The sequence below is a fragment of the Neofelis nebulosa genome, chromosome 12 (assembly GCF_028018385.1).
Source record: "Neofelis nebulosa isolate mNeoNeb1 chromosome 12, mNeoNeb1.pri, whole genome shotgun sequence".
Taxonomy (NCBI): Eukaryota; Metazoa; Chordata; class Mammalia; order Carnivora; family Felidae; genus Neofelis; species Neofelis nebulosa.
This window is the reverse complement of record NC_080793.1, coordinates 52,575,377-52,591,125: the sequence shown is the minus strand read 5'-3', so window position 1 is coordinate 52,591,125 and position 15,749 is coordinate 52,575,377. Positions and strand designations below refer to the sequence as shown.

The 15,749-nt window shown below is 34.7% G+C and overlaps 1 protein-coding gene across 4 annotated transcripts in view; it reads left to right on the top strand.

Moving 5' to 3' along the window:
- The window catches only part of CNTLN (centlein), a 315,313-nt gene that overhangs the window by 239,501 nt on the left and 60,063 nt on the right, over positions 1 to 15,749 (top strand). The gene's annotated exons all lie outside the window — the stretch shown is intronic.

The following is a 15,749-nucleotide window of genomic DNA, read 5'->3' as shown; positions in this document are numbered from 1 at the left end:
AAGAGGTTGTTGCCCTACTTTCTCCTGTAGGATTTTGATGGCTTCCTGTCTTACGTTTAGGCCTTTCATCCATTTTGAGTTTATTTTTGTGTATAGTGTAAGAAAGTGATCCATGTTAATTCTTCCACACGCCACTGTCCAGTTTTCCCAACACCGTTTATTTAAGAGACTGTCTTTATTCCATTGGATATTCTTTACTGCTTTGTCAAAGATTAGTTGGCCATATGTTTGTGGATCCATTTCTGGGTTCTGTATTCTGTTCCATTGATGTGTGTGTCTGTTTTTGTGCCATTACCATACTGTCTTGATGATAACAGCTTTGTAATACAGCTTGAAGTCCGGAATTGTGATGCCTCCAGCTTTGGTTTTCTTCGTCAGGATTGTTTTGGCTATTCAGAGTCTTTCCTGGTTCCATACAAATTTTAGGATTGTTTGTTCTAGCTCTGTGAAGAATGCTGGTGTTATTTGGATAGGGATTTCTTTGAATATGTAGATTGCTTCGGGTAGTAACCACATTTTAACAATATTTGTTCTTCCAGTCCAGTCCATGAACGTGGAATGTTTTTCCTTTTTTTTCTTTTTTCCTGTGTGTGTGTGTGTGTGTGTGTGTGTGTGTGTGTGTTTTCACTTTATTTCATAAGCTTTCTATAGTTTTCCGTGTATAGATTTTTCTATACCAATAAACCTCTTTGGTCAGGTTTATTGCTAGGTATTTTATGGTTTTTGGTATAATTGTAAATGGGATCAGTTCCTTGATTATTCTTTCTTCTGCTTCATTATTGGTGTATAGAAATCCAACTGATTTCTATACATTGACTTTATATCCTGTGACTTTGCTGAATTCATGTATCAGTTCTAACAGTTTTTTGATGGGGTCTTTTGGGTTTTCCACTCAAGAGTCAGATGCTTCACTGACTGAGCCACCCATGTGTTCTAGGAGACTCACTGTAGATTTAAGGAGACACATAGGATGAAAGTGAAAGGGGAGAAAAGATACTTCATGCAAACTGTAACAAAAGAGAGCAGTGGTGGTTATATTAGACAACATAGACTTTAAACGAAAAACTGTTAGAAGAGACAAAGAAGGACATTAAGTAATGATAAAAGGATCGATTTACCAAGAAGATACAGCAATTACAAATATTTATGCACCAAATACTAACACTTCTAAATACGTTAAGCAACTTTTGACAGTATTTAAGGGAGAAATAGACAGCAAGACAATAATGGTAGAAGACTTTAATACTCCACTTTAATAATCCAGACAAGATTAATAAGGAAATGCAGGACTTGATGAACATTGTAGACTAACTGGACCTGCCAGGCATATACAGAACACTCCACCCAACTACAACATTCTTTTCGAGACACGTCTCGAGACAACGTCTCTTTTCGAGAGAAACAGAGCATGAGGATGGGAGGGGCAGAGACAGAGGGAGACACAGAATCCGAAGCAGGCTCCAGGCTCTGAGCTGTCAGCACAGAGCCCGATGCGGGGCTCAAACTCACAAACAGCAAGATCATGACCTGAGCCGAAGTCAGACACTTAACCAACTGAGCTACCCAGGCACCAGTGTTCTTTTCAAGTGTACATGGAACATTCTACAGGATAGACCACATGTTAGGCCACAAAATAAGCCTTAAATTTAAGAAAATTGAAACCATACAAAGTATCTTTTCTGACCACAATGGACTGAAACTAGAAATCAATAGCAGAAGGAAAACTGTAAAACCCACAAATATATGAAGTTAAACAACACACTCTTAACCAATGGGTCAAAGAAGAAGTCACAAGGGAAATTAGAAAATACCACGAAACAAATGAAATGAAAACGCAACGTATCAAATCTTGTGGATGCAGTGAAAGCAGTGCTAAGAGGGAAGTTTAAATACTGCACTGTGTACTATATACACTTACAGATTGGTTGATTGTTACCACAATGAAAAAACTGAACACACTATTTTGATACAGGTTGATACAGTATTTTGTTCGTGATAAAATTCTTTTAGTAAACGACAAACAGCAGAGAACTTTCTTTTATTTTTTAAAATTTTTTTTGTTTTATTTTATTTTTGAGAGAGAGAGCATGAGCAGGGGAGGAGCAGAGAGAGAGGGAGACACAGAATCCAAAGCAGGCTCCAGGCTCTGAGCTGTCAGCACAGATCCCAATGTGGGGCTCGAACTTATGAACCACAAGATCATGACCTGAGCTGAAGTCGGACACTTAACCACCCAGGCACCCTGTAGCAGAGATCTTTCTTATTCTGCTAAAAAGTATATACCCAAAACCTAGAACAGCCATCATACTGAATGGTGGAAGGTAAAAGCATTCCTTTAACATCAAGAGAAAGACATTTATGTCTACTATCATTGTTTGTCCTAGATATGGTGCTAGATAAAGGGCACAGGCACCAAAAACAAAGAAATAAAAGTTAAAAGTATGAGACATGAAGAAACAGAACAATCATTAGTTTCAAACACTATGCTGTCTGCACAGAACCTCAAGACAAATTAATAATAGGTTTCAGCAAGATTGCTGGATATAAAGTCAATATATACTAAGATGATGTTTGTATTCACAAGCAATCAACAGAAAATAAAGTCTTAAGAAAGAAATATTATTGGGGCGCCTGGGTGGCGCAGTCGGTTAAGCGTCCGACTTCAGCCAGGTCACGATCTCGCGGTCCGTGAGTTCGAGCCCCGCGTCAGGCTCTGGGCTGATGGCTCAGAGCCTGGAGCCTGTTTCCGATTCTGTGTCTCCCTCTCTCTCTGCCCCTTCCCCGTTCATGCTCTGTCTCTCTCTGTCCCAAAAATAAATAAAAAACGTTGAAAAAAAATTAAAAAAAAAAAAAAGAAATATTATTTAAGTAATAGCAGGAATTATATGCTATCCAGGAATGGAAGACGCATGCCAATTTCAGTAATGTTAACATGTGAAAAGGGAATGTCTTAAAATCACTATATGTTTGCTTTGGAAATACATATATATGTATGTATTATATATGTATATTATATATATGTATATATATGTATTATATATGTATTATATATGTATATTATATATGTATATATATGTATTATATATGTATTATATACATATGTATATATACATATATACATTATATACACACATGTATATATATACATATATACATATGTACATATATAATATATATGTGTGTATATATGTATTATATATGTATTATATACATACGTGTATATATGTATTATATATGTATTATATACATTATGTATGTATTATATATGTCAGTATATGTATATATATGTATTATATATATACATATATATGTATTATATATGTCAGTAATGTTAACATGTGAAAAGGGAATGTCTTAAAATCACTATATGTTTGCTTTGGAAATACATATATATATATATATGTATTATATATATATATGTAATATATATGTATATATGTGTATTATATATGTATATATACATATGTATATATACATATATACATTATATACACATATGTATATATACATATATACATTATATACACATATAATATATGTATATGTATATATATGTATATGTGTATAATATATATGTATATATGTATTATACATGTATTATATATGTATATATGCATTATATATGTATTACATACATATATATGTATTATATATTATATATAATACATATATATTATATATGTATATATATTAGAAGTATAAAGAAATGTGAGGCAATGATAAACACCAAAGGTGTTCAGGATAGTGATTATTTATGGTGAGTCATAGGAGCTAGATTCATTGGTATTGGTAATACAGTGTCGTTATTGAGTGGTTGGTACATGAGCATTTATTATATATTTCTTTCTGTACCTGTTGTGTATTTGAAATACATCATAAAAAGTGAGGAAACCTGGGGTGCCTGGGTGGCTCAGTTAAGTGTCTGAATTCATCTCAGGTCATGATCTCGCAATTCATGAATTCGAGCCCCGCATCATGCTCTGTGCTGACAGCTCAGAGCCTGGAGCCTGTTTCAGATTTTGTGTCTCCTTCTCTCTCTGGCCCTTCCCTGATCTCTCTCTCTCTCTCTCAAAAATCCCACTAATTTTCAAATATACATATCTAAGTACTGTTTATTCTTTAAGAACCACGGATACAGGAGGACAGCAAAGAAACCAGTTCAATTAATAAATATCAAGTGATTTTACTCCAGATTACCCTCTTTCTAAAGATCTATACGAATCAGAACACTTTATATAGCACAGATTTACTGAGTGATTACTCTGTTAGGTTAAGACTATTTGAAAGAAGACAATTCTAAATAGAAAACAGAGTGAAGGATGATGAAGAAGTTCCTGTGTGAAATTTTTGTGTTAAAAAAAAACTTTTGAATGAAACCTCTGAGAAGTACCTTGTATAGTATCATCTAAGTCTGAACTTTGTAAATCTTTTTTCCTCCTTTGGAAGAAATTTCTAAATTACGCCATGTATTGTCTTATTATTTTTAAAGTAATTTTCATAATGCGTTAGTTTTTAATTTAAAAAAAGTCCCATTTTACATGTTGTCAGTAACCTTTTATCAGGTCCAAAAGTTTGCAAAAACCATTCTTTTAAGGGAGCATATTTTTTAAAAAAATTTTAAGGTTTATTTATTTGTGAGAGAGAGACAGAGTGCAAGTCAGGAAGGGGCAGAGAGAGAGGGAGACAGAGAATGTGAAACAGGCTCCAGGCTCTGAGCTGACAGCACAGAGCCTGACGTGGGGCTCGAACCCACTAACCATGAGATCATGACCCGAGGTGAAGTCGGATGCTTAACGAACTGAGCCACACAGGCGCCCCTGCAAAAGCCATTCTTTTAAAGAAATGTCCATGTTTTTACTCTCTTTAAATCTTAGGAAACTTACACAGGAAATAGAGAAAACATTATTAAGTGGTTTCCCTTGAGAATTTTAGTAGGATGTTATTTATAAATGTAATCAAAATTATATGAATACTTAGTATTGCTTCTGTTAAATTTGTAATGAGTTGTAGATTTTTGAAATCCCCCAACTGGCTTTCATCCAAGTAATTTGTTTTCAGAGCTTATAATGTAGTACAACTGAGGAAAGACATGCCGTTAACTATTGACCCTATCAATTAAATATTTCAATAAGTATTAAGATGCTATTCATATTTAGCATATACTTAAGAAATGTCTATCATTTTACTACTTTGAATATATAAAATTGGAGCTAGATATGAAGATCTTTAATCTTTGGGTGTATTTCCCCAAAAGTCAGTAATATTTCATTTAGATTAGCATCGTAAGGCACTATTTCTATGAATTGATTCCAGTGTTATAGAAATAAGTTTAATGTTGATACACATAAATCTTAGTGGCTTATTAATTGAAAATGCTTTTTTAAAAATAGGAATTACAGAAATATATGTCTATTATAAATTTTTGGAAATCAGAGATTATTTTAAGGAATATCAATGCCTTTTGAAGTTGGTATAAGCATTAAGTATTAAGAGTAATTTTTAATCGTATAGATTCTCACTTCCATTTAGTAACAATACTATATATGAGTATTCGTTTCTTTAGGCCTGTTCACAAAGGATTTTTGTGCAATACAATCTGTACAGTAAGAAGTAAATCCCCCACTAGGGTGGAAAAACAATCAAAAGTATTGAAATCTGTTGTGTAAGAATACCAAGTTTAATTAAAGGAGAATGAGGCAGAAGTCATGAGACTTCTGCTGATATTCTAGAACTTGATAGCCTCTGTTCCTAATAACTCAATCATATAACCTCACTTGAGATTTTATTGATGTTCTTTATCTTCTATTAGATCGAGATATTTATTATTACTATCACCCTGAAATATCAACCATTATTTTTGGTGATTTGGCAATTTTTTTTTTATCTTTTTCTTCATTCTTTGAGTAGTTTAATTGGGGTGGATTCTTTTCCTCCTGCCCCCCTTACAGTTTAAGTAACTGAAATAAATATTGACAAAAGGGGTGGAGGAAGACTAGAATTGAATAGAATATGTATATACAGTACATGTGAAGAATAGATAATTCCATGTTGAATTAGCTGAGTTTGAGTAGTGGAAAGCTGCAGAAGGAGAGTGAAAAAGAAGGGTTTGGAAAGAAGGTACTCGGTTTCTTCTTTGGAATGGCATGTGTGCTGCCATTCTCTGTCATTTCCTATTGGGGAAGGGAATCAGAATGGGAATGCATTGCACTTTGGTAGTCATTAGTAAGCATGCCAGGTGTATATCAAATGTCTAGGAGGTCTGAAACTGATATGATAATATTATCATGTGAACATTGAGAAATTGTTAGTGGTAGTGATCATGATTAATTGTTCTGGATATACTTTTGGTTCTGAATATCTGTGTCTGTATTGAGTACTTGGTATTTAAGTTTCATTTATTTTAGTAACTAGAATGGAGGGTTTGAAATAACAACAGACCTATATAGTTGAGTTCTTCTTACCATGAATAAACCAAATACTGATTGTTTTCCCACAAATATTGACAATTCAATTGTATTAGTTAATTTTCCAAATTTCATATATAATACATTTATACTGATCCTTTCCCATAGTTTGGGGGACAGAAATATAAGTGATGAGGTTTGACTTCAGCACAGTTAAAATTCTGTGATTCTAGATTATTGTGAAACCTACTATATTGCTAGTACCACCTAGATTAATGTTTACTATAAATGCCCATAGGGCCAAAACTGTCAGTACAAATTAAAGGACACATGTTCAATGTTTTCCGTACATGGAGCTGTTTTGAGAATTAAAATTGTAAGTAAACTTTTTCAAACAATTTAACACTTGTAATAATAGTGTTGGTTTTCATTTTTCATGTTCAAACACTTATAAAATTGCTTAATAGGACATTACTTAGAACTCATATCACAAAGTAAGGGCATTTAGTTAATTTTACTTCTTGTAAATGTTACAGAGAGTAGCAGATCTCTTATCCATATGCAGATATCCATACTTCTTTTAGAATCTAATTTGAACGCGTCAAGACAGATTGGCATTTCCAGTACGATAAAAAACTGCTTTGTTAATTGCAAACCATATTTAGTATGACCTTATAACAAAGTAGCACCTTAAGTGTCATGCTTTGTCTTTAATGTGCACACTGGAGCTATGTTCATCTGTACTAGACAACTGCACTTCATGAAAAGAGTTTTTTTCTTGATAGGCAATTAGCAGTAATTAGGAAGATTCACCTCAATAAGACGTCAACATGAGATTGTTTTAAAAAGTTGAATGTCAGTGACTTAAAAAGAAAGTTCTTCTGACACATAGGTATGGCATGTGAAACATGAAATGTTAATTTAACTTTTCTGCTTATTATTCATGCACAATATTATTTTGTCATTCAGACACTACACTGACAGAGTGTAAAGGGTGTTAAAATAGTGCTGCTAGAATAAAAAGAGGATTAATCTTCCATTGGCCAATTAGCCAAAGGGTACTTAATGGTCTCTAAAGGCTACTGAAGTCTAACTACTAGCAAAAGCATTGGTAAAAAGTCCTCTATATTACCTTCATTTGCTTGACATTTTGTGAAACATACTGTAGGCCTTTAATCACTGCATTTATCAGAAAGTAGTTTATAAATGAGTGATGTAGTAACTCAGTGTATTTTTCATAAGAAATTTTGTTACATAAATAATTGCACCTCTGCCTGAGATCTTTGTTCTTTTTTTTTTTTTTTTGGTCGGTTGTTTTTAATTTTTAATTCTTTTTCTTGAAGATCTCAAATATCATAACAAAGAAAGACTCATGTTTTCAATTTGAAGCACTTGTTACTAACTTGAAAGAGTTATTAATCTGAACTATTTATCTTTTTGGATAAGTACTTGTATGGAAAATACTCTGCTAATAACCTAAAAACCCATGTCATTTTCTTTGTAACTCATATAATGTTTTAATTAAGTGACTGTGATTTTAGTATTATAAATGGACAATACAGAATTTTATTTCTTTCTGTTTTTTCTCATAAAAGAATAATGTAAATGGTCACTGACTTACCAGGTTTCCACTTAACGATGGGGTGAAAGATGTATATGCATTCAGCAGAAATTGTACTTTGAATTTTGAATTTTGATCTTTTCCTGGAATAGTGATATGTGGTAATGATCCTCTCTGATGATGCTGGACAGGCAGCAGCCACAGCTCCTGATCAGCCACCCAGTCACGAGGGTGAACAGCCAATACACTTAGAGCCATTCCATAACCATACAGTCATCCTCTTTTTCACTTTCACTACAGTATTTAGTAAATTACATGAGATATTGAACACTTTATTATAAAACAGACTTTGTGTTAGCTGATTTTGCCCAATCGCAGGCTAATGTAAGTGTTCTGAGCACATTTAAGGTACGCGAAAGTAAGTTCTGATGTCTGATGGTTTATAATATCTTTAACTTATGTTGAATTTGTCAGGATGTAACCCCATCATAAGACAAGGAAGACCTATATTCCCAATAAAAGAATATTGATTCTCTTCACAAGGAGAAATATCATTAAGATCATGGTGACTTTCTAGGAGATTCTTGCCTGTAGAATTTACATAGGTATTATTCACTAGAATTTTCTCTCCAGTCTTTTTACTTTAATTCTGGTAACAAAATTATTATGTAATAATTTTTTAAATTATAATAAGATTTTTAAATTGCTGCCTCTGCTTAAGTGTGAACCAGAATTATCTGATTGTCAGATAAAAATCTACTTATGTATTCAACATGAAATAACATTAGTCCATATTCTCAGTCCTATGTAGAATTTAGGACTTGGTAAAGTAATTGGAAACATACAGTTACCTTTTAAGGATTGTTTTCCCCTTGACTGTCAAGGCCTTTGGGTTTCAAAAGGAGAAAGAAAAATAAGACACTCCACCATTATAGATAAGAACTAACCCTCACTTCTTACTCTGTTTTAGTGGCTGAACTTTTCTAGAACATGACATTTAACTTTTGTTCTAAGATGGACTGGAAAGAATCCCTCTCCCACCAAATATTTTTTCCATAGGCTTTCCAGAAACCCTGCTCCCGTGACCTGTTCAACCTCATGTTAGGCTGGATTTTCTAGAATTTCCATGTGTCTACATTTCACATCCCACTATGCCAACTAAAAATGTTTTCCAGAATTTTTTAGATGACTCATTACTTTACATTTCTAATCCAGTGGTGAAAAACATGGGGAAAGCTGAACAGTGTCTTTCAATAGAACAGTTACTGTCCAGCAAAAAACGTTAGGTAAGAATCAGTCTCTTATTAGAATTAAAGAGCTATGCTCGCTATCCTTTTCCCTGGAGCACTGCTCCTAATCTAGTGAATGTTCACAGTGTTTTGTTTATCTATGCCATGACTAGCGTCATATCCATTAAGTAGTCAGATGTTGAATATTTTATTCTTTGGAGACATTGAGATCAGAAATCTTAAAATATATTGTTTTGGCGAATGATTAGGGAAATAATTCTTTCATTTCTGATTTTTTTTTTCTAAGTCCTTTACTTCATTTTGCTTGGACTATAGGATATTTTCTGTGGGCCCAGTTTTATTTTTTTCTGATAATTCATTATTGAACATTAAAATGTTTACTGAGGCTCCATGCTGGAAAAGAGATCCAGCATCTCATCAGGAGTGGCCTCAGTGTACTTACCAGTATTCGGGCAGATACCTTCCCTAGAGTAAAAGTTGGAAAGCAAGGCAAGTGTAGATCTAGCTGTATCTGGCCTTTAATGTTGCACCTAGCTTCTAGGAAACATCTGACAAAACAGATCAGGAGGGATACATGGAAGGAAACTGGCTGTAATAGTGCTTACCAGATGGGATGTGAAGGCAGTAGAATTTCCATTAGCTCCCTGTTTATTCATAGCATTCACTGTAGTTTATTGTTACATATCTGTAGGGTATAGACTGGTAGCCACCTAAAGGCGAGGATTGCCACTTTTTTGTTTATCACTGAAAACAGAGCTAGTAGAGTTACTACTATGTAGGATGTATTTAAAAAATAAATGCTAGGGTGGCTCAGTCAGTTAAGCCTCTGACTGCAGCTCAGGTCATGATCTCGTGGTTCATGAGTTTGAGCCCCACATCAGGCTCTGTGCTGACAGCTCAGAGCCTGGAGCCTACTTCAGATTCTGTGTCTCCCTCTCTCTCTGCCCCTGCCCCACTCAGGCTCTGTCTGTCCTCTCTCTCTCTCAAAATTGAAACACATTTAAATAAATAAATAAATAAATAAATAAATAAATAAGTAAGTAAGTAAGTAAGTAAGTGCTAGATACTGAATCAGTTCTGGGTTTAGATATTCACTATCGAAATCTGCCAGAAAATGTTAAGTTGGGGCCCAGAATACAAGAAATTTATCTCTTGAATAAACTGAGTGAACTCTTACATACAAGAACAAGGGAGAATATGTCAAGAGAGCCTTATTTACCCTGTTCATGGGATTCCATGGCTACACAGCAAAAGGAAGCTTTGGGCCAGAGCTTTTGCTTTGTAATTAAACTGTAAGATGCAGATCTAGAGGCTATTTATTTCTAGCATAGAAAATGAGACCATTTTTTTAATACAATTGAAGACATAAAATTAACACAAAATTATGGGTAAGGAAAAAATTAAACCAGGGTGAGGATGTTATGCAAACTATATACTGTGGGGTTTGGGATATTTGGTCAAGGTGGGGCAGGCTGGCCATAAGAGAACAAGGTTCAAGAAAGAGACTTATTTTTTAAAAGTGGGGACTCACATTAGTTTTCCATGCTACGTAGTAAGTTGCTGCAAATTTCTTAGCTTAGAAACAACGTACATACTCAGTACCTCACAGTGTTCATGGGTGGTGGTTCTGGCACAGCACCGTGAGGTCCTCTTCTCAGAGTTTCACAGGGCTGCCATCTGTGTTGTATCTTCAAGGCCAGGCCGCCTTCCTTTCTGGAGCTCAGGCTTTTCTTCCAAGCTCTTGTGTTTGTTGGAAAAATTCAGTTCCTTGCACTTGTAGGGCTGAGGTCCCTGTTTTCTTGTTCACTGCTGTTCTAGGACCATTTTCATTCCTGAGGCCTTCCTTAGGTCCTTGTCTTATATCCCTCCAACACTCCTCCCATAACATGGCAACTTACTTCTTCAAGGCCAGCAGGAGAATCTCTCTGATGTCAGGAGGGCCCCAGGAATTCTTTTATTTTTTATTTTATTATTGATTGATTGATTGATTGATTGATTTAGAGAGAAGAGTGAGGGGGAGAGTGCAAGCAGGGGAGGGGCAGAGAGAGAGAGAAAGACAGAAAATCCCAAGGAGGCTCTGCACTGTCAGCACAGAGTCCAATGAGGGGCTGTGAGGTCATGACCTGAGCCAAAGTTGGATGCTGAACCAACTGAGCCACCCAGGTGTGCACTGTCCCCCCACCTCTCCCACCCCCCACCCCACCACCTTGGATTTTTTTAAAGGGCTTATCTGATTACATCAGGACCAGCCAGGATAAATTTGCTTTTGATTAATTCAAGGGCCTGTGATTAGGAACCATGATTTACAGAATGCCTTTAGCATATAACACATGCAAATAATATAATCATGGGAGTGATAGTCCATTATATTTGCAGGTCCCAACCACAGACAAGGGAAAGGTATTATGCGAGGCATGGGTCACTGGGTCATCTGAGTATTCTGCCCACCTCAGAGCTCCTTACTGAAGAAAGAATTCTCCAAAATATTTTGTTTCCTCTTACAGTTGCATAGAGGGCTCTTTTCTTTTCAGAGACTTATCCTCCAATGTTCTATTTAAATAAATAATAACTAGTGTCTAGTTTCAAATTTTATAGTATTAAATTCTACTTTGTAACCTTTAGTTAGAATAATTGACTAACATAAATCAATACAAATCTCAGTACCTATTCTCACTGAAGTCAACTTTTAAATTGAAATAGACTTTTTAAAAGATTGTTATATCTTTTAAAGGAGGGATTATATATATATTTTTATATATTTAATATTTTGGATATATCACAAAGCTCTTTTTAAAATCCAGGTTCTCAGCCTTTAAGATAATTCTCAGACACTTTATGGCAGCATTTACCACAAGGTAGTGCTAACAGTAATGCTATAAATTTAAATTTTGCCAAGTGCTATCATAATTTTTTTTTAATTCTGCCCTCAAAATTACCTTTGCAAGGGTGACAAGTATCATCCCTAGAATTTTTCAATGAGGAAACAAAGTCATGTGCTAATTCGTGTCACCCAACTGGTAAGCAGTAGATCCAAAGCTAAAATCCAGAAATTAGGACTCTTCCCTGTGTTTTATTATTACTTATGGTTTTAGTAGAAATGACATATTTTTAAGTGTTTGGAGATGGTAAAGTAATAATATAGAAATAGGAATCATTGTTTTGATAAAAAAGGAAAAGTAACAATTTTAAGAGTAATCTTAATTTATTCATAAATTTTAAGCATAATCTGTTTCTAACAAGATCATCACAATGTGGTCTCACATGTCAAACTTGTGTACACTAAAGAAAGTTATTTATGCTTCTTGTCTCATCGGTAGCATTTCCAAATAAGAGAGGATGCTTTCACTGAGAGAAGTTAGTAATAGGGCCATCATTATTTGTCCAAAATTCTGAGGGATAAAAAACTCCAAACTGATGAAATATATGATTTGCTTATATCCTCTATTTCAGCATATGCTCTGTAGCATTTCTGGGCATATATAACTAATATTATGGAATATGGTTTAAAGATTGTAGATTTTAAATATTGGTAAATCAAAACATGATTTATATTTTAATAAATTACAAATTGTGGTTTGCTGTCTCCATAATTTCAGTGTTTCTTTAGTTAATGAATTTTTATATTGTTAGATTGAAGTTAAAATCTACGTATACCTGTCTTTTAGAGATCTGAATTTATTGGCTTGGTCTTTCCTCCATGAAGGATTTATTTATAGTGTTAGGATCTACCACCGTGGAAGGATTAGACAGAAATCTAATGGCATACAAATTTAACAAATGAGAGAAGCCACCAGTGCTGTTCGGGGGAAGAAAAGAACCTCCTCAAAGTTTAGTTTTCAGTGTTGCCTACAATTCCACATAGAATTGTAGCCATGAGTTATGTCATACCAAATTAAAATCTCAGAAAGTCTAATTTAGATGCATAGCATTAACTTCAGGATTGATAAATGCTCCGATGCACACTACCTAAGTAAATGCTGATAACATTACCTTACTAATAAAAGTGTATTTTAATTTATATAGTGATAAACTAATAGATTATAAATATAAACTGAAACTGATGTGTCTTCATAGCACCATCCATGCTACAAATAGCAAGACTTCAATTTTTGGAAACTTTCTTTTGGTCCTTACTATACAGAAGGCATTGTTTTTAAATTTTTTTTTATGTTTATTTATTTTTGAGAGAGAGAGAGAGGCAGAGAGACAACGTGCGAGTGGGGGAGGTGCAGAGAGAGAGGGAGACACAGAATCCGAAACAGGCTCCAGGCTCTGAGCCGTCAGCACAGACCCCGACGCGGGGCTCAAACCCACAGACTGCAAGATCATAACCTGAGCCGAAGTCAGAGGATCAACTGACTGAGCCACCCAGGTGCTCCAAGAAGGCATTGTTTTTAGATAGCCTGGGGAATACATAGGGGAAAAAGGCACAGTCCTCTCTCAAGGATTCACTAGGGTTCATGGTTGAAGAACAGGCATAGAGCAATGGGAGATAAGAGAATGGAGAAGCTACTTTGTTGAAGAAAAAAAAGGAAGAAAGAACAGAAGCCTTCATAAAGGAGGAACTACTAAACTCTTCTTTAAGCATGAGCAAGATTTCAGCAGAAGGAAACACCATGTGTAGAGTCATCAATGTAGAAATGGCATTGGTTTGGGGAATGGCAGGCAAGATTGACTTCAGATGATATGTAACTGAAACAAGTTGAAGCTAAATCTTAGCCTTATTGTAACCACAAACATCTGAGCTTTATTCTTTTGGGGTGAGAAGCTTCTGAAAGGTTTTCGAATAAAGGAATAGGAGGCCAGTGTTGTTTTAGAAAGTTGTATAAAAGATGATTTCAAAGGACGGAAGATTGCAGCAAGGGGAAGGGCTTTGCAGTAGTCTTAGTAGGATAGTGAGAGTCTTCATTAAGAAAGTGGCACAGGGAAAGAATATGAGAAGCATTGCATAATTTATAGAACCTGACAATTGATTGGACATAGAGAATTAATAAACAAGGAGGGAAATGGATTCAGGCTTGGGAGATAACCAGAAGATTTTCAGGCTTAGGGAAACTATAAGGTTGCTTTTAGATACTAATTATTAGGTACTTTTGAGACAATCCATGAATGAATATTCCCTGAAAATATATAGAACCACACCTTTAGATCATAAGTTCAAATATAATCAGGGGTGCCTGGGTGGCTCAGTCGGTTAAGTGTCTGACTTTGGCTTAGGTCCTGATCTCACAGTTCGTGAGTTCAAGCCGCATGTCAGGCAGGCTCTGTGCTGACAACTCAGAGCCTGGAGCCTGCTTCAGACTCTGTGTCTCCATCTCTGTCTGCCCCTTCTCCACTTGCACTCTGTCTCTTTCTCAAAAAATAAACATTAAAAATATTTTTTAAATAAGTTCAAATATAATCAAAGAAATATTTTTTCACTGAAACATACTTATTTCACCAAAATATAATATCAAATATATCAAGCCCTAATTTTTAATCTAGTATCTGAAATATTCATATTTAATACTATACACATATACACACAAACACATATGCAATTGTTCATATAGTTTGTAAAAGTCATGTTTATATGTAGTGTTAATGCTTAAATAACTTATTTTGTCCCATATTTATATTACTGTACACGTTGACTACATCTTTTGCTGTTTCTCATTAGAGTTTTTCAGAAGGAAAGATTTTTGCCCCCTGAGAGATTTCAGTACCATTTTATCTAATTGTTCCTTATGTTAAACTACCATATTATAAGCTTCTTTGGAATCATAAAATAGTAATGCAGTTACCTCTTAAGGAGCTGTGAGTTGTTAGGCCATTATAGCTTGGTGGCATTCTGCTGACTGCAGATTGGTGAACAAGAAGGGCTGACATTAAGACCATTTCTTCTACACTATTTCATAAAAACATTACCGGTAGGTATGTCTCTTAGTAAAATGTTGATGTTATTAAAAATTCAAATGTAAGGAGTTTAGTGCAATTCTACGCTAATATTACAAAGAGGACTTGTCAACAGTCAGATGCATAAGACTAAGTGAATTTGCACACTATTTATTTGAGCTAAATCTCTAATAAGCCTCTTCTGCTAATTGGACTTAACATTTATGTTACTAAATGAGAAACGTTTTGGCTGCCATATAGGATAGTAAGACCTACCCAATGGAATAAACAACTAACATCTGTTATCCTGTCCTGCTCCAGCTTGGCTTTTACCAGTTAAGTACATCAGCCCTGAAGTCAAGGTTATCAAATATGTGAATCTCTGGCTCAGCCATGTCTATGTGAGGTCAAAGAAATATCACATCATGAGTAAAGACCAGCCAACCAAAAGATACTAGATACAGCTGGTCCATTTTGTTTTAACCTTTACAGACCCTACGACCAGAAGCAAAAACTAGTCAAGGTTATAATCTTTGTAAAGTTTTGACGATAACTATTTTTAAAATTAATTTCACTCTTTAGCATTAGAATTTTATGCTGATAATTGTTAGGTTAAAGGTAATTATTTTTATAATACATTTATATTTATTTTCTTTTTAA